General features: G+C 42.8%; 1 protein-coding gene across 3 annotated transcripts in view; it reads left to right on the plus strand.

Moving 5' to 3' along the window:
* The window catches only part of LOC106578671 (anion exchange protein 2), a 117,324-nt gene that overhangs the window by 36,460 nt on the left and 63,001 nt on the right, over positions 1–17,863 (plus strand). Inside the window, exon 2 of one of the 3 annotated variants that reach the window (XM_014157741.2) lies at positions 6,508–6,564. The exons of 1 other annotated variant lie outside the window; for it this stretch is intronic. The gene's annotated coding sequence lies outside the window, so the exon portion shown is untranslated. Of the gene's footprint in view, positions 1–6,350; positions 6,565–17,863 lie in introns of those variants that run through there. One more of the 3 variants, XM_045702201.1, reaches the window with a different exon arrangement.

Here is a 17,863-nt window from a genome sequence, read left to right on the forward strand (position 1 = left end):
TGCTGATGGTGAACCTGAACAACCATAATAAAATCTATTGTAAGCCACGTTCAACAGTTATAGCCAGATGAGAGTTGTCCTCGGGTAGCTTACTTTTATGAAGCCATTTTAGCATTTGAATGCAGAAGGTGCCGCGCAAATGTGCAAGATCAGGAACAGGCCGCCTACCTTGCTTTGGTCAGAGCTTATCGGTTGTCAGAAAATATGAGCTATTTTTGGAAGGCAGATGGGAATATATGTGTGAATCTGAGATTTGTAAGGCTTGAATCGATTTTCTGAATGATGCGTGCAACAATTGTATCGGTTTGGGGTCCGCGGACCAATGTATCTTAAACATTTTAATTGGGACCAATGCGTATCAGTGAATCGTTACATCCCTAGAGAGCAACCAACAAATGTAAATGCCTGGAGTTTGCAAAACTGCATTGGCACTTGGATTGGAACCTGTGCTCCGGTGAGATTATATGAATATAGAGGTCTTTGGCCATATACCAGTGGTGGGTTTGGCGTCAAAAGAAACCTGGTTGTCTCTGCCAGAAGGCTGAAACTTGGCCACAAGTGGATCTTCCAGTAAAACAATAACCCCAAGCACTAATCAAAGAAATGGTTAATTTCCACAAAAATCTACATTTTACAATGGGCGTCTCCGTCTCTGGACTTGCAGTAACAGGAATCGAAATGACAGGAAGCAGGAGGGAATCTGCTTCAGTAAGGAGTTTTAATCTGTTATTTAGACTAGTTGATTGATATTGTTGGTTTGATGTTCATGTTTTTGCTAGGGCTGAGGTGGTACCAGTATCACCATACTCATTAGTATCGTGTCAAGGAAACAATGTTTCCTTTTTGTCATGGGAAAATATATTGAGATACTGGTATCATCACAGCCCATGTTTTTCCCCAGTTACAGAATTTAAGTCACTTTAGCCAGCGTTGGTTTGGACGATGCTGTAGCTCACCACAACTATTTCCGCTAGCAAATACAGTATGTATGCTGTTTTTCTTTTGGAACTGAGGAAGAGCGTGTAGTTGGCTGTGTTACAGAGGAAGAAAGTTTGAATTGGAAACAGCAATCTGTTGAGCATTAGGCTACTGTCTGGTGGCCAAGGTAAAACGGCTTACAATGCTCAATTGCTCATCGTCCGCCACAATCCAAAGAAGCTCACACCGCTTTTTATAGGACTGACCACAGTTCCCAATGGATAAATGATATTTCCAGAGCACGATCGGAACAAAGGAAAACCCCAGTCTTTAAGGTGGCCTCTATAGTTTTAACTTTTTATGGCTTTTGCTTTGCGTTTCTTTCCCCAAAACTGTCATTTGACTGACTCCCTGTGAGCACATAATTATTTACCCACTGACAAACAATCATGCATGGACACCAATACACACACACACACGCATGTTAACATAGAGCTTTGTTACCCATAGTCACAGGCAATTCTTTAGGACTAAATCTCATATAAGCTGATGTGGAATGCTTGTTGTTTGACCGACTGCCAAGTGGATAAGTGTTCAGATTCAAATTACTACACACTTTGTTCAAAACTTGTATAATCCACTCCCTTAGCTGACTTATGTGGAATTGTTTGAAGTTAATGGGATTGATAGTTCTGTTTCTCTTCATGGAGGTAACGTACTATGCCTCTGGACTACAATGTAGCCTGATGGCAGTCATTTCCGCATCTCAGAAGCACTAAGTTATACCAAAACCACATCCATGGCATATAGAAAAAGCTACTTCTCTAAAACCCCATTTCTAAAATGTAGATGTCGAGATTTCCTCCCCGATATTAGCTGCTTTCATCTAATCTAAAATGAAGCAATTTGATCTGCCAGGATATCGTTGCCCAATATCCTTTGAGGATGTGGAAACGACTCATTGCAGTTGTCGTGTGTGGGCAATTCCGGATAGACTGACCTTCATGTCTTAAAGTAATGATGGACTATCGTTTCTCTTTGCTTATTTGAGCTGTTCTTGCCATAATATGGATTTGGTCTTTTACCAAATAGGGCTATTTTCTGTATACCACCCCTACCTTGTCACAACACAACTGATTGGCTCAAACACAGTAAGGAAAGAAATTCCACAAATGAACTTAACAAGGCACACTTGTAAATTGAAATGCCTTCCAGGTGACTACCTCATGAAGCTGGTTGAGAGAATGCCAAGCGTGTGCAAAGCTGTCATCAAGGCAAAGGGTGGCTACTTTGAAGAATCTCAAATATAAAATACATTTTGATTTGTTTAACACTTTTTTGGTTGCTACATGATTTCATGTGTTATTTTATAGTGAAGACATCAAAACTATTATACAATGTAGAAAATAGTAAAAATAAAGAAACTCTGGAATGAGTAGGTGTGTCCAAACTTTTGGCTGGTACTGTAAGTATTCACATCCCCGAGTCAATACTTTGTAGAAGCAACTTTGGCAGTGATTACAGCTGTGAGTCTTTGTTTGTCTCTAAGAGCTTTCCACACCTGAATTGTGCAACATTTGCACATTTTATTATTTAAAAAAATTCTTCAAACTCTGTGAAATTGGTTGTTGATCGTTGCTAGACAACCATTTTCCGGTCTTGCCGTAGACTTTCAAGTAGATTTAAGGCAAAACTGTCACTCGGCCACTCGGGACTATTCACTGTCTCCTTGGTTAAGAACTCCAGTGTAGATTTTGCCTTGTTATTGTCCCGCTGAAAGGTGAATTAATCTCCCAGTGTCTGGTGGAATGCAGACTGAACCAGGTTTTCCTCTTGGATTTTTGCCTGTGCTCCATTCCATAAAAAAAAACATTTTTACTGAAAAACTTCCAAGTCCTTAACGATTGCAAGCATACTCATAACATTGTGCAGCCACCATCATGCTTAAAAATATGGAGAGTGGTACTAAGTAATGTGTTGTGTTGGTTTTGCCCCAAACATAACACTTTGTATTCAGGACAAAAAGTGAATTGCTTTGCCAGATTTTTTTGTTGCATTATTACGTTAGTGCCTAGTTGCAAACAGGATGCAGGTTTTGGAATATTTTCTATTATGTACAGGCTTCTTTTCACGCTGTCAATTAGGATAGTATGGTGGAGTAGCTACAATGTTGTTGATCATTTCTCCTATCGCAGCCATTAAACCCTGTAACTGTTTTAAAGTCACCGTTGGCCTCATGGTGAAATCAGTGGTTTCCTTTCTCTCCTGCAACTAAGTTAGGAAGGACGCCAGTATCTTTAGAAGTGACTGGGTTTATTTGTACTAGCGAGGCACCGATTTTACATTTTTGTCCGATACCGATATCCAATATTTTCCTTGCCACAAAACCCGATACCGATATTTCATATTGTAGCGGCCTTAAGCTTTCTAGTACAGTTATAGTTCAAACACACACACGCTGTATTTTTTGTGGCGTCATTACGTCATCTATCTACGTTATATAGGTATGCACATCAGCTTTGACATCGGTTTTGCACATCGACTTTGGCATTTTCAGCTAATATCTGCCGATTCCAATCTTTTTTTTATATCGTGCATCCCTAAATAATAGACCATCAAAGTGTAATTATTAACTTCACCATGCTCACAGGGATATTCAGTGTCTGCCAATCTACCAATAGGTGCCGCCCTTTGCGAGGCATTGGAAAACCTCCCTGGTCTTTGGTTGAATCTGTTTGAAATTCACTGCTCAAGAGAGGGACCTTACAGATCATTTTGTACAGGGATGAGGTAGTCATTAAATTATGTAGGACAGTATTTGTGCAGCTTATTATGGGTCTTTTTAAGCACATTTAGTTATTGACTCAAGACATTTCAACTTTTCAAATTAATGTGTGTAAACTTTTTTTCTTTTCTTTTTTTACATAATTCCACTTTGACATTATGAGGTGTTGTGAATACGTTCTGAAGGCACTGTATCTACCTCAAATATCTCTGCACATTGATCTGGTACTCTATATATATATATCTGCTCAAAAAAATAAAGGGAACACTTAAACAACACAATGTAACCCCAAGTCAATCACACTTCTGTGAAATCAAACTGTCCACTTAGGAAGCAACACTGATTGACAATACATTTCACATGCTGTTGTGCAAATGGAATAGACAACAGGTGGAAATTATAGGCAATTAGCAAGACACCCCCAATAAAGTAATGGTTCGGCAGGTGGTGACCACAGACCACTTCTCAGTTCTTATGCTTCCTGGCTGATGTTTTGGTCACTTTTGAATGCTGGCGGTGATTTCACTCTAGTGGTAGCATGAGACGGAGTCTACAACCCACACAAGTGGCTCAGGTAGTGCAGCTCATCCAGGATGGCACATCAATGCGAGCTGTGGCAAGAAGGTTTGCTGTGTCAGTCAGCGTAGTGTCCAGAGCATGGAGGCGCTACCAGGACACAGGCCAGTACATCAAGAGACATGGAGGAGGCCGTAGGAGGGCAACAACCCAGCAGCAGGACCGCTACCTCCTGCCTTTGTGCAAGGAGGAGCAGGAGGAGCACTGCCAGAGCCCTGCAAAATGACCTCCAGCAGGCCACAAATGTGCATGTGTCTGCTCAAACGGTCAGAAACAGACTCCATGAGGGTGGTATGAGGGCCCGACGTCCACAGGTGGGGGTTGTGCTTACAGCCCAACACCGTGCAGGACGTTTGGCATTTGCCAGAGAACACCAAGATTGGCAAATTCGCCAATGGCGCCCTGTGCTCTTCACAGATGAAAGCAGGTTCACACTGAGCACATGTGACAGACGTGACAAAGTCTGGAGACACCGTGGAGAATGTTCTGCTGCCTGCAACATCCTCCAGCATGACCGGTTTGGCGGTGGGTCAGTCATGGTGTGGGGTGGCATTTCTTTGGGGGGCCGCACAGCCCTCCATGTGCTCGCCAGAGGTAGCCTGACTACCATTAGGTACCGAGATGAGATCCTCAGACCCCTTGTGAGACCATATGCTGGTGCGGTTGGCCCTAGGTTTCTCCTAATGCAAGACAATGATAGACCTCATGTGGCTGGAGTGTGTCAGCAGTTCCTGCAAGAGGAAGGCATTGATGCTATGGACTGGCCCGCCCGTTCCCCAGACCTGAATCCAATTGAGCACGTCTGGGACATCATGTCTCGCTCCATCCACCAATGCCACGTTGCACCACAGACTGTCCAGGAGTTGGCGGATGCTTTAGTCCAGGTCGGGGAGGAGATCCCTCAGGAGACCATCCGCCACCTCATCAGGAGCATGCCCAGGCGTTGTAGGGAGGTCATACAGGCACGTGGAGGCCACACACACTACTGAGCCTCATTTTGACTTGTTTTAAGGACATTACATCAAAGTTGGATCAGCCTGTAGTGTGGTTTTCCACTTTAATTTTGAGTGTGACTCCAAATCCAGACCTCCATGGGTTGATAAATTGGATTTCCATTGATTATTTTTGTGTGATTGTGTTGTCAGCACATTCAACAATGTAAAGAAAAAAGTATTTAATAAGATTTTTTCATTCATTCAGATCTAGGATGTGTTGTTTAAGTGTTCCCTTTTATTTTTTTGAGATATATATATATATATATATATATATATATATATATATATATATATATATATAGCGACATTCTGTATTTTATCTTATTCCTCATGTGTTACTATTGTTTTACTCGTAAGCAAGCATTTCACGGTAAAGTCTACACCAGTTGTATTTACCGAATGTAACGAATAAGATTTGATGTATCAGGTATTTCCTGATACAGGGTCACATTATCCTGTATATTAGTCTGCTGGGAAGGTGAAGTTTTTCCTCACGCAAGATTAGCTAAACGACTCCATCACTCTGGCCTTGTTCTATTACAAGGAAGTAAGTGTTATTTTTGAGAAGTTCAAGTTACTGGTATAACATTTATATGCTACATACATTTTTTATTTACTTATACCGTTGATTCTTGAAGTATATAACTTAGAAATGCCTCATGGGCTTAGTTCAACTGTCGTATCCCTTTAGAACCAATAATATAAGCTTGCTTTACTTTGTTTGTAAACAATGCAATTGTAAACCAAACACTGTACAGCCTCAACATGATTAAAACTATATTGTTGATATCATAGATGGTCAGTCCTTACATCCTTAGTTCTGTCTATGAATTTGAGAGTGGTTACATTTCTCCAGCCCCATCCCTCATCTGTTTACCAAAACAGCGCCGGGGCAACCACTTTATTATTGTTTGAACTGCAGATTGCCTCTAAGTTTAGGGCCTATAAGGTATTCAATTGTGACTAAAAATGTGTTCATAGTGTGTGTGTGTCAAGTCTCTGACTCATTGTCGAGTCACTGACTCCGGTCACATGGCTACTTGTCAGCTCCAGGAGGAAACATTATCTTGATGAGGAAGGCTGCTGTTGTCAGTCTGTGCCTGCTAGTGTGAGAGAGAGCATCTGGGTTAACTACAACACAGCCAGTAATGGTGCTGTAATTGCAGCTTTCTTTCTCTTCCTCTTTTTTCTTTCTTTCACTTTGTCTGGTTCCTGGTTCCCCCTCCCTCACAGCGGCATTCAGATGCATCACGATGTCAGCGGTGGCTCCCCTGCAGTAAGCAGACAAAGGTACAGTATACGGTTTATTTAATTTGTCCTTCTCTCTACAGCCTCAGTGGTGACTTGGACGTTTTCATACCTAACTTGTCCCATTTCTGTTTTCATTAGATTTTTTCATTTGACCAACTTGACATTAGAGGTCGACCGATTGTGATTTTTCAACACCGTTACCGATTATTGGACGGCCCAAAAAAAAGCCGATACCGATTAATTGGCCATTTTGTATTTGTAATAATGACAATTGCATATACTGAATGAACACTTATTTTAACTTAATATAATACATAAATAAAATCAATTTAGCCTCAAATAAATAATGAAACGTTCAATTTGGTTTAAATAATGCAAAAACAAAGTGTTGGAGAAGAAAGTAAAAGTGCAATATGTGCCATGAAATAAAGCTAACGTTTAAGTGCCTTGCTCAGAACATGGGAACAGATGAAAGCTGGTGGATCCTTTTAACATGAGTCTTCAATATTCCCAGGTAAGAAGTTTCAGGTTGTAGTTATTATAGGACTATTTCTCTCTACACGATTTGTATTTCATATACCTTTTGACTATTGGATGTTCTTATAGGCACTTTAGTATTGCCAGTGTAACAGTAAAGCTTCCGTCCCTCTCCTCGCTCCTACCTGGGCTCGAACCAGGAACACATCGACAACAGCCACCTTCGAAGCAGCGTTACCCATGTAGAGCAAGGGGAACAACTACTCCAAGTCTCAGAGCGAGTGACGTTTGAAATGCTATTAGCGTGCACCCGCTAACTAGCTAGCTATTTCACATTGGTTACACCAGCCTAATCTTGGGAGTTGACAGGCTTGAAGTCATAAACAGCGCAATGCATTGCGAAGAGCTGCTGGCAAAACACACAAAAGTGCTGTTTGAATGAATGCTTACGAGCCTGCTGGTGCCTACCACCGCTCAGACTGCTCTATCAAATCATAGACTTAATTATAACATAATAACACACAGAAATACTAATAAATACTAATTAATATGGTCGAATCCGGAAACTATCATCTCGAAAACAAAACGTTTATTTTTTTAGTGAAATACGGAACCGTTCCGTATTTTATCTAACGGGTGGCATCCCGAAGTCTAAATATTCCTGTTACATTGCACAACCTTCAATGTTATGTCATAATTACGTAAAATTCTGGCAAATTAGTTCGCAATGAACCCAAGAGCAGTGACACAATTTCATGTTAGCAGGCAATATTAACTAAATATGCAGGTTTAAAAATATATACTTGTGTATTGATTTTAAAGAAAGGCATTGATGTTTTATGGTTAGGTACATTGGTGCAACGACAGTGCTTTTTTCGAAAATGCGCTTGTTAAATCATCACCCGTTTGTCGAAGTAGGCTGTGATTCGATGAGAAATTAACAGGCACCGCATCGATTATATGCAACGCAGGACACGTTAGATAAACTAGTAATATCATCAACCATGTGTAGTTAACTTGTGATTATGTTAAGATTGATAGTTTTTTATAAGATAAGTTTAATGCTCGCTAGCAACTTACCTTGGCTTCTTGCTGCCCTCGCGTAACAGGTAGTCAGCCTGCCATGCAGGCTCCTTGTGGAGTGCAATGTAAGGCAGGTGGTTAGAGCGTTGGACTAGTAACCGAAGGTGGCAAAAACGAATCCCCCCTGAACAAGGCAGTTAACCCCCGTTCCTAGGCCATCATTGAAAATAAGAATGTGTTCTTTATCTGACTTGCCTAGTTAAATAATGGTGTAAAAAAAAATATATATAATCATTTTTATAAAAAAATCAGCAAATCGGTGGCCAAAAATACCGATTACCGATTGTTATGAAAACTTGAAAACGGCCCTAATTAATCGGCCATTCCGATTAATCGGTCGACCTCTAGTACGTTCTATTGATTGATTGGTCACAGATCTGTCTATATAAGGTCCCACAGTTGACTGCATGTCAGAGCAAAACCAAGCCGTGGGGTTGAGTGAATTGTCCGTAGAGCTCCGAGACAGGATTGTGACAAGGCCCAGATCTGGGGAAGGGTACCAAAAAATGTCTGCAGCATTGAAGGTCCCCCAAAACACAGTGGTCTCATTCATTCTTAAATGGAAGAAGTTTGGAACCACCAAGACTCTTCCTAGAGTTGGCTGGCCGCCTGACCAAACTGAGCGATCAGGGGAGAAGGGCCTTGGTCAGGGAGGTGACCAAGAACCAGATGGTCACTCTCACAGAGTTCCTCTGTGGAGATGGGAAACCTTCCAGAAGGACAATCATCTGCAGCACTCCACCAATCAGGCCTTTATGGTGGAGTGGCCAGACGGAAGCCACTCCTCAGTAAAAGGCACATGACAGCCCGCTTGGACTTTGCCAAAAGACACCTAAAGGACTCGGACAATGAGAAACAAATATTCTCTGGTCTGATGAAACCAAGATTGAATTCTTTGGCCTGAATGTCAAGCATCACTTCTGTAGGAAACCTGGCACTGTCTACGTTGAAGCATGGTGTTGGCAGCATCGTGCTGTGGGGATGTTTTTCAGCGGCAGGGACTGGGAGACTAGTCCAGAGCAAGTCCGGCTTCAGGACAATTCTCTGAATGTCCTTGAGTGTCCCAGCCAGAGCACAGACTTGAACCCGATCGAACATCTCTGGAGAGACCTGAAAGAAGAATGAGGAACTCCACAAAAACATGTGTGCCAAGCTTGTAGCGTCATACCAAAGAAGACTTGAGGCTGTAATCGCTGACAAATGTGCTTCAACAAATGACTTAGTAAAAGGTCTGAATACTTATGTAAAATGTGATATTTCAGTTTTAATACTTTTTTGTAAACTTTTTTTTTTCTTCTTTTTTTACCCTTTTTTCCCCAACCCAATTTCGTAGTATCCAATTGGTAATTACTGTCCTGTCCCATCGCTGCAACTCCCGTATGGACTCGGGAGAGGCGAAGGTCGAGAGCCATGCTTCCTCTATAACAAAATACCTCCAAGCCACACTGCTTCTAGACACAACGCCCTCTTAACCTGTAAGCCAGCCGCACCAATGTGTCGGAGGAAACACCGTACACCTGGCCACCGTGTCAGCATGCATTGCGCCTGTCCCGTCGCACAAGTGCGCACTGGAACAGGAACATCCCTGCCGGCCAAACCCTCCCCTTACTCGGACGACGCTGGGCCAATTGTGCGCTGCCCCATGGGTCTCCTGGTCGCGGCCGGCTGCGACAGAGCCTGGACTCGAACCAGGATCTCTAGTGGCACAGCTAGCGCTGCGATGATGTGCCTTAGATCACTGCGCCACTCGGGAGGCCCGTTTGCAAACATTTCAAAACACTGTTTTTGCTTTGTCAAGGTCAAGCGGTCTGAATACTTTCCATGTGCACTGTATGTCAGTGTAATCTGTGGTCCATACTTGTATGCCACACAATTGAAAGGCCTAAAATTGTCTCTGCTACTGAAACACAACATGTTTTATCTACAACACTTGAATTGAGGCTTTTAAGAGTTATGGGCTTGTCTTGTGGATCAAGGCTACAAAAAGCTTTTTATAGACTTGAACGATACTATTCATATTATATTATTTGTAGATATCACTACTACTGAATAACCACTCTTAACTGAGCAGCTGCTAGACTTGGCTTTGCTATAAGCGTAGTCTTATAGCTTACTGTACATTGCGTGACCCAAGTTCTATAATTTCACAGAGGGGTCATGCTGTGCAGGTCATACAGGCCTAGGAGGTGAAACTCTTATGAAATATAATGGGTATTGACTGCAGTTATTTCAAAACTGAGGAACTTGCCCTAGGGGGCCTTTTAATTGACTCTAGTGCAGACTTGTTTTCCGAGCAGGTACAAAGATTTTGACCAGAACAATAGTTTAAGTGGACACAGTGCAGATGTTAGCCCTACTTGATTCCCATGTCTGAAGAATTGGAAAGCTTACTGGGAAACCTTCATTGCTCCTTTCATCAAGCAGTATTAAGTTATTTCATGGAACATGAAGGATTTGTACAGTAGTTGAAGCTCTGCCACTGATGGCCTGAAGTTCTAAATGCCTACTCTTGAGTCACCTGTCAACTGGAACTGATATTTTAGATAATTTGGGATATTTTAAAATTGCAACACAGTGCCATATTTCGTTTTCAAAGGTTGACAGATCTCACTGATAGATTGCATGTGCAAGAAGAGGGAATCTCAGTCATGGAGGATTTCGTGTTATTATGTTTATTTGAGTCTCCTTGACTTATGTCTTGTTCCTTAGAAGTGTGGAAAATCCCTCCAATCCATTTATTCCATTTCTAAACAATCAGCTGTTATGATGTATCACAGGCCTTCACACTGTAGCAGTCTTCGCCACTTACCTCCTTCCTGTTTTTTTACCAACTTCCCCCAGGACAAAGCTTCTCCCAGTCCTTGTATGCATACATTTTGGTGACTTGACTAAACATAGATTAGAGAAGGTGAAGACGTTACAGAGCTTTTTTCCCCCCAGTGCTGCTCCGCGAGGGAAAGAGTGCAGAAAGCCGCAAAGGTGGCCACCGAGCGAGATGACCAAGCAGGAAATGGAGACGTCCTCTCACTTGTGTAAAGGGTTTCCTCCTCATCCACCTCTATTGCTACTTCATAGACTTAACATATATTTCTTAAAGTTATTTTTACATTTGACATTTTAGTCATTTTAGCAGACGCTCTTATCCAGAGCGACTTACAGTAGTGAATGCATACATTTCATAACATGCATTTAAAAAAATATATATATTATTTATGTTTTTGTATTGTTACTTTTTTGTTATGTTACTGTGGTAACAACCTTGCCGCCAGGCTCAATTGCTATCTACTGTATCACTCTTAAGGGTATACATTTCCCTTGTTCAAATCTCTGGCAGGCTGATTGTAACACGCCTGCTCCCACTCCCCCTCTCCGGCGTTCGAGGGTGCCAGGGTGCCCATCATCACGCAAACCTGTCACCATCATTACGCGCATCAGCGCTTCATTGGACCCACCTGACCTCCTCTATATCGGTCTATTCCTCAGTTTGATCCCCGTGTCAGCATTAATGACGTTATGTTTCCCTTGTCCAGACGCTGTCCGTGTTTTGTTTCATGTCTGTTATTTATTAAATATTCACTCCCTGTACTTGCTTCTCGTCGCCCAGCGTCTGTCCTCACAGATTGATGTCAGGCTGAAAATCAGATCCCTGAAGAAATGCCTAGTATAGGCCTTACCACTGCACATTGATTTCCTTTCGTTGTGATTGCTGTCATTTCTGTTCTTCGCTATGTAATATGTATATCATTACTATGATCATATTATCATAATGGTTATTAGTCTCTTGCCCTGGGGTGCATAAGCCGTTTCCCGTGGTTGTGTGGTCGATGTACTTTGATCAACAGTGGGAAAAATAACTATTACTCAGCAGGGGTCTAGATTTACTAAGAGTGCATCTCAAATGGCATCTTATTCCCTACATAGCACACAACTAAGTGCACTATAGAGGGAATAGGGTGCCCTTTTGGACGCAGTGTAAGAAAGTAATATTTAAGTACATCAAGGCTTTTCTTATGGGGCAGCTTGACATAGTTGTTCGCCTCATGTCAAATAAAATTTTATTCAAATCAAACTATTTGTCACATGCGCCGAATACAACAAGTGTAGATCTTACCGTGAAATGCTTACTTACAAGCCCTTAACCAACAGTGCAGTTCAAGAAAGAGTTAAGAAAATATTTATCAAATAATTTAAAACTTTTGTTTTAACACAATAAAATAACAATAACGAGGCTACATACAGGGGGTACCGCGTCAATGTGCAGGGGTAAAGGTTAGTCGAGGTAATTTATACATGTAGGTAGGGGTGAAGTGACTATGCATAGATGATAAACTGCGAGTAGCAGAAGTATACAAAACAAATGGGGGGGGGGTGTCAATGTAAATAGTCCCGTGGCCATTTGATTAATTTTTCAGCAGTCTTATGGCTTGGGGGTTGAAACTGTTAAGGATCCTTTTGGTCCTAGGCTTGGCGCTCCGGTACCTCTTGCCATGCAGTAGCAGAGAGCACAGTCTATGACTTGGGTGACTGGAGTCTTTGACAATTTTTTGGGGCCTTCATCTCTCACTGCCTAGTATTTAGGTCCTAGATGGCAGGAAGCTTGGCCCCAGTGATGTACTGGGCTGTACACACTACCCTCTGTACTGCCTTACGGTCAGAGGCCGAGTAGTTGACATACCAGGCGGTGATGCAACAGGTCAGGATGCTCTCGATGGTGCAGCTGTAGAACTTCTTGAGGATCTGGGGACCCATGCTAAATCTTTTCAGTCTCCTGAGGGGGAAAAGGTTTTGTCGTGCACTCTTCACAACTGTCTTGGTGTGTTTGGACCATGATAATTTGTTGGTGATGTGGACACCAAGGAACTTGAAACTCTCGACCCGCTCCACTACAGCCCCGTCGATGTTAGAGGGCCTGTTTAGCCCGTCTTTTCCTTTCATCCACGATCAGCTCTTTTGTCTTGCTCACATTGAGGGAGAGGTTGTCATCCTGGCACCACACTGCCAGGTCTCTGACCTCCTCCCTATACACTGTCTCATCATTGTCAGTGATCAGGCTGTTGTGTCATCAGCAAACTTAATGTTGGAGTTGTGAACCGAAAGTACAGGAGGGGACTAAGTACACACCCTTGAGGGGCCCCAGTGTTGAGGATCAGCGTGGCAGACCTGTTGTTGCCTACCCTTACCACCTGGGGGCGGCCCGTCAGGAAGTCCATAATCCAGTTGCAGAGGGAGGTGTTTAGTCCCAGGGTCCTTAGCTTAGTGATGAGCTTCGTGGGCACTATTGTGTTGAACGCTGAGCTGTAGTCAATGAACCATATTCTCAAATAGGGGTTCCTTTTGTCCAGGTTGGAGTGCAGTTGACATTGCGTCATCTGTGGATCTGTTGGGGCGGTATGCAAATTGGAGTGGGCCTAGGTTATCCGGGAGGATGCTGTTGTGAGCCATGACCAGCCTTTCAAAGCACTTCATGGCTACCGAAGTGAGTGCTATGGGGCGGTAATCATTTAGGCAGGTTACCTTCGCTTCCTTGGGCACAGGGACTATGATGATCTGCTTGAAACATGTAGGTATTACAGACTCGGTCAGGGAGATTGAAAATGTCAGTAAAGACATTTGTTGGTCCGCGCATGCTTTAAGTACACGTCCTGGTAATCCGTTTGGCCAGCGGCTTTGTAAATGTTGACCTGTTTAAAGGTCTTGCTCACATCGGCTACCGAGAGCGTTATCACACAGTCGTCCAGAACAGCTAGTGCTCTCATGCATGCTTCAGTGTTGCTTGCCTCGAAGCCAGCATGAAAGGCATTTAACTCGTCTGTTAGGCTCGCGTCACTGGGCAGCTCGCGTCTGGGTTTCCTTTTGCAGTCCGTAATAGTTTTCAAGCCCTGCCACATCCGACAAGCGTCAGAGCCTGTATAGTAGGATTCAATCTTAATCCTGTCTTGACACTTTGCTTGTTTGATGGTCGTCTAAGGGCATAGCCGGATTTCTTATTAGCGTCCGGAATAGTGTCCCGCTCCTTGAAAGCTGCAGCTCTAGCCTTTAGCTTGATGCGGATGTTGCCTGTAATCCATGGCTTCTGGTTGGGATATGTACGTACGGTCACTGTGGGGACGACGTCGTCAATGTACTTATTGATGAAGCCGGTGACTGAGGTGGTATACTCCAAAATGCCATTGGATGAATCCTGGAACATTTTCCAGTCTGTGCTAGCAAAATAGTCCTGTACCGTAGCATCCTCGTCATCTGACCACTTCCGTATTGAGCGAGTCACTGGTACTTCCTGCTATAGTTTTTGCTTGTAAGCAAGAATCAGGAGAATAGAAGATGAGAACTCTCTTGGTAAGTAGTGCAGTCTACAGCTTATCATAAGGTACTCTGCCTCAGGTGAGCAATACCTCAAGACTTCTTTAATATTAGACATTGCGCACCAGCTGTTATTGACAAATACACACACCCCCACCCCTTGTCAACCAGACGTAGCTTCTCTGTCCTGCCGGTGCAAAAAAATCCCACCAGCTCTATATTATCCGTGTTGTCGATCAGCCACAACTCGGTGAAACATAAGATATTACAGTTTTTAATGTCCCTTTGGTAGGATAATCTTGATCATAGGTCATTGATTTTATTTTTCATTGCACGTTGGCCAATAGAACGGATGGCAGTTGGGGTTTACTCGCTCGCCTACGAATTCTCAGAAGGCAGCCTGACCTAGGCCCCCTTTTTCTCTGTCTTTTCTTCACGCAAATGACAGAGATTTGGGCCTGTTCCCAAGAAAGCAGTATATCCTCACGTTGGACTCGTTAAGAGAAGAAGCTTCTTCCAGTTTGAGGTGAGTAATCGCTGTTCTGATGTCCAGAAGTTATTTTCGGTCATAAGTCAGTAGAAGCAACATTATGTACAAAATAAGTTACAAACAACGCAAAAATACTAACAAAAAATCACAGTTGGTTAGGAGCACGTAAAATGTCAGCCATCCTGTCATATACGTGTTTAGCAGATGTAGGCTTGTTTTAGCAGATGTTATTGCGAGTGTAGCGAAATGCTTGTGCTTCTAGATCCGACAGTGCAGCAATATCTAACAAGTAATATCTAACAATTTAACAACAAATACCTAATAAACACAAATCTAAGTAAAGGAATGGAATAAGAATATATAAAAATATGGATGAGCAATTTAGGACGGCATAGGCTAAGATGCAATAGATAGTATAGAATACAGTATATGAGATGAGTAATGCAAGGTATATAAACCGATTTAAAGTGACTAGTGTTCCTTTTTTTTTAAAGTGGCCAATGACTTCTAGTCTATGTAGGTAGCAGCCTCTGTGCTAGTGATGGCTATTTTACAGTCTGATGGTGTTGAAAAACAAGCTGTTTTTCAGTCTCTCGATCCCAGCTTTGATGTACCTGTACTGACCTCGCCTTCTGGATGGTAGCGGGGTGAACAGGCGGTGGCTCGGGTGGTTGTTATCCTTGATGATCTTTTTGGCCTTCCTGTAACATCGGGTGGTGTAGGTGTTGATTGAGACGTTATTTTCCTGACACCACACTCCGAGCCCTCACCTCCTCCCTGTAGGCTGTCTCGTCGTTGTTGGTAATCAAGCCTACTACTGTTGTGTCGTCTGCAACTGATCGAGTTGGAGTTGTTTGGCCACGCAGTCATTGGTGGACAGTGAGTCAGTCATTGGTGGACACCCTTGTGGGTCCCCAGTGTTGAGGATCAGCGAAGTGGAGATGTTGTTCCTACCTTCACAACCTGGGGGCCGCCCGTCCGGAAGTCCAAGACCCAATTGCACAGGGCGGGGTTCAGACCCAGGGCCTCAAGCTTAATGACGAGTTTGGAGGGTACTATGGTGTTGACTATAGCTCAGCATTCAATGAACAGCATTCTTACATAGGTATTCCTCCTTTCCAGATGGGATAGGGCAGTGTGATGGTGATTGCGTCATCTGTGGACCTATTGGGACATTAAGCAAATTGAAGTGGGTCTAGTGTGATGGGTAAGGTGGAGGTGATCTGATCCTTGACTAGTCTCTCAAAGCACTTCATGATGACAGAAGTGAGTGCTACGGGGCCATAGTCATTTAGTTCAGTTACCTTTGCATTCTTGGGTACAGGAACAATGGTGGCCATCTTAAAGCATGTGGGGACAGCAGACTGGGATAGGGAGAGATTAAATATGTCCACAACTGTGTGGTATGTGTGACATGTCATTAAGAGAAGTTGTCTAGTCGCAATGCTTGTTGATCTTAAAGATACCTAGTACATGGAATTAGTCATATTTCTGAGTCCGTATGTTTTCAGAGTAAGAGTGCTGATCTAGGATCAGGTCCCATGTTCATGTAATCTTATTCATTGTTATCTAAAAGGCTAAACTTAAATCAGCTCTCCTACTCTGAGATGCCTGATACATACACAGCCTGATGTCATTGTCTTTCCTTGTCCCTATTGAAGTCCACTTATGATTTGGAGAATAAACATTTGTGGACAAAACATTCACGCTCCAGCCCACAATTTCCAAACACCACTTGGCATGGCCTAATCACCCTAGTTGATTGTAATAAGTTAAAAGCCAGGCTACCTCCTTAAGGGCCTCTCTTGTAAACAAGGTCATTCATATGATTATGCCACGTGTTCAGTAAAGCGTGTCGTGACTTTGCTCGTCATTGCCACGAAAAGCAGGGTGCTTTTGACGAGACGGACATGGTTTCAAACGGTGACACTTCAATGGCCCAAAGTACACAGGGATGAGTCCTGAAACGGCACTCTATTCACATCATAATGCTCTACTTTTGACCAGAACTCTATGGGTCTTGGTCAAAAGTAGTGCACTATAAATGGAATAGGGTGCCATTTGGGATGTATAGGTTTCCTCAGCTCTAGCTGTTTGAAAAAACTGCATTTCTCCTTCAACAAATATGCACAGAGGCAATGTTTAACTCAAGCCAAGTTCTCTAAACTGAAGCCATTGAGTAGACCACCTGGAACTAAAAAAGGAATGAAGTGTCAACCGTTATTTTGGTGTTGTCTTGAACAGGAATACATTAGGAAACATTATTCAGAGTAGGTCATACAGCAGGCACCAGCACCTGATTCCCTCGTGCAATCAGTGGTTTAATCTTTGCTACCAAGTATCTTGAAATGGGTACAAAAACTCATCATAAATTCATATTATGCAGCACAATGATTGTACCAGACTTTGATGTTACACCTAACATATCTGACCAGACCGCTCGCGCACATATGTTGATTTTGCCCACACCAGACGCGATCAGGACACACAGGTTGAAATATCAAAACGAACTCTGAATCAACTATATTAATTTGGGGACCGATCAAAAAGCATTAAACATTTATGGAAAATTAGCTTGCTGTTGCTAGCTAATTTGTTCTGGGATATAAACATTGGGTTGTTAATAAAACTAATTCATCCACAGATAAAAGGGTAAACAGAGTTTGTTTCTAGAAATCTCTCCTCCTTCAGGCTTTGTCTTCTTTTGACTTTGGCGGTTGGCAACCTTTGGCGGTTGACAAGCAACTTTAAGGTGCATTTCCACTAACAACTGCATTGTAGTGTGAAAGATGAACTGAGGTCCAATCACCCACGTGGGTATATGTTCCTAAAAACAATGAGTAGATGGGAGAGGCGGGACTTGCAGCACGTCAAGCGCCACAAATATAACCAAGTTCTATTTTAGCGCCTGGCTACGTAGACGCTTGTGAGCAGTGTGGGTGCAATGATTGTATGTGCACATTTATTTTGCAACACTCACGCTGGTGT

The sequence above is a fragment of the Salmo salar genome, chromosome ssa19 (genome assembly GCF_905237065.1).
Source record: "Salmo salar chromosome ssa19, Ssal_v3.1, whole genome shotgun sequence".
NCBI classification, from domain to species: Eukaryota; Metazoa; Chordata; class Actinopteri; order Salmoniformes; family Salmonidae; genus Salmo; species Salmo salar.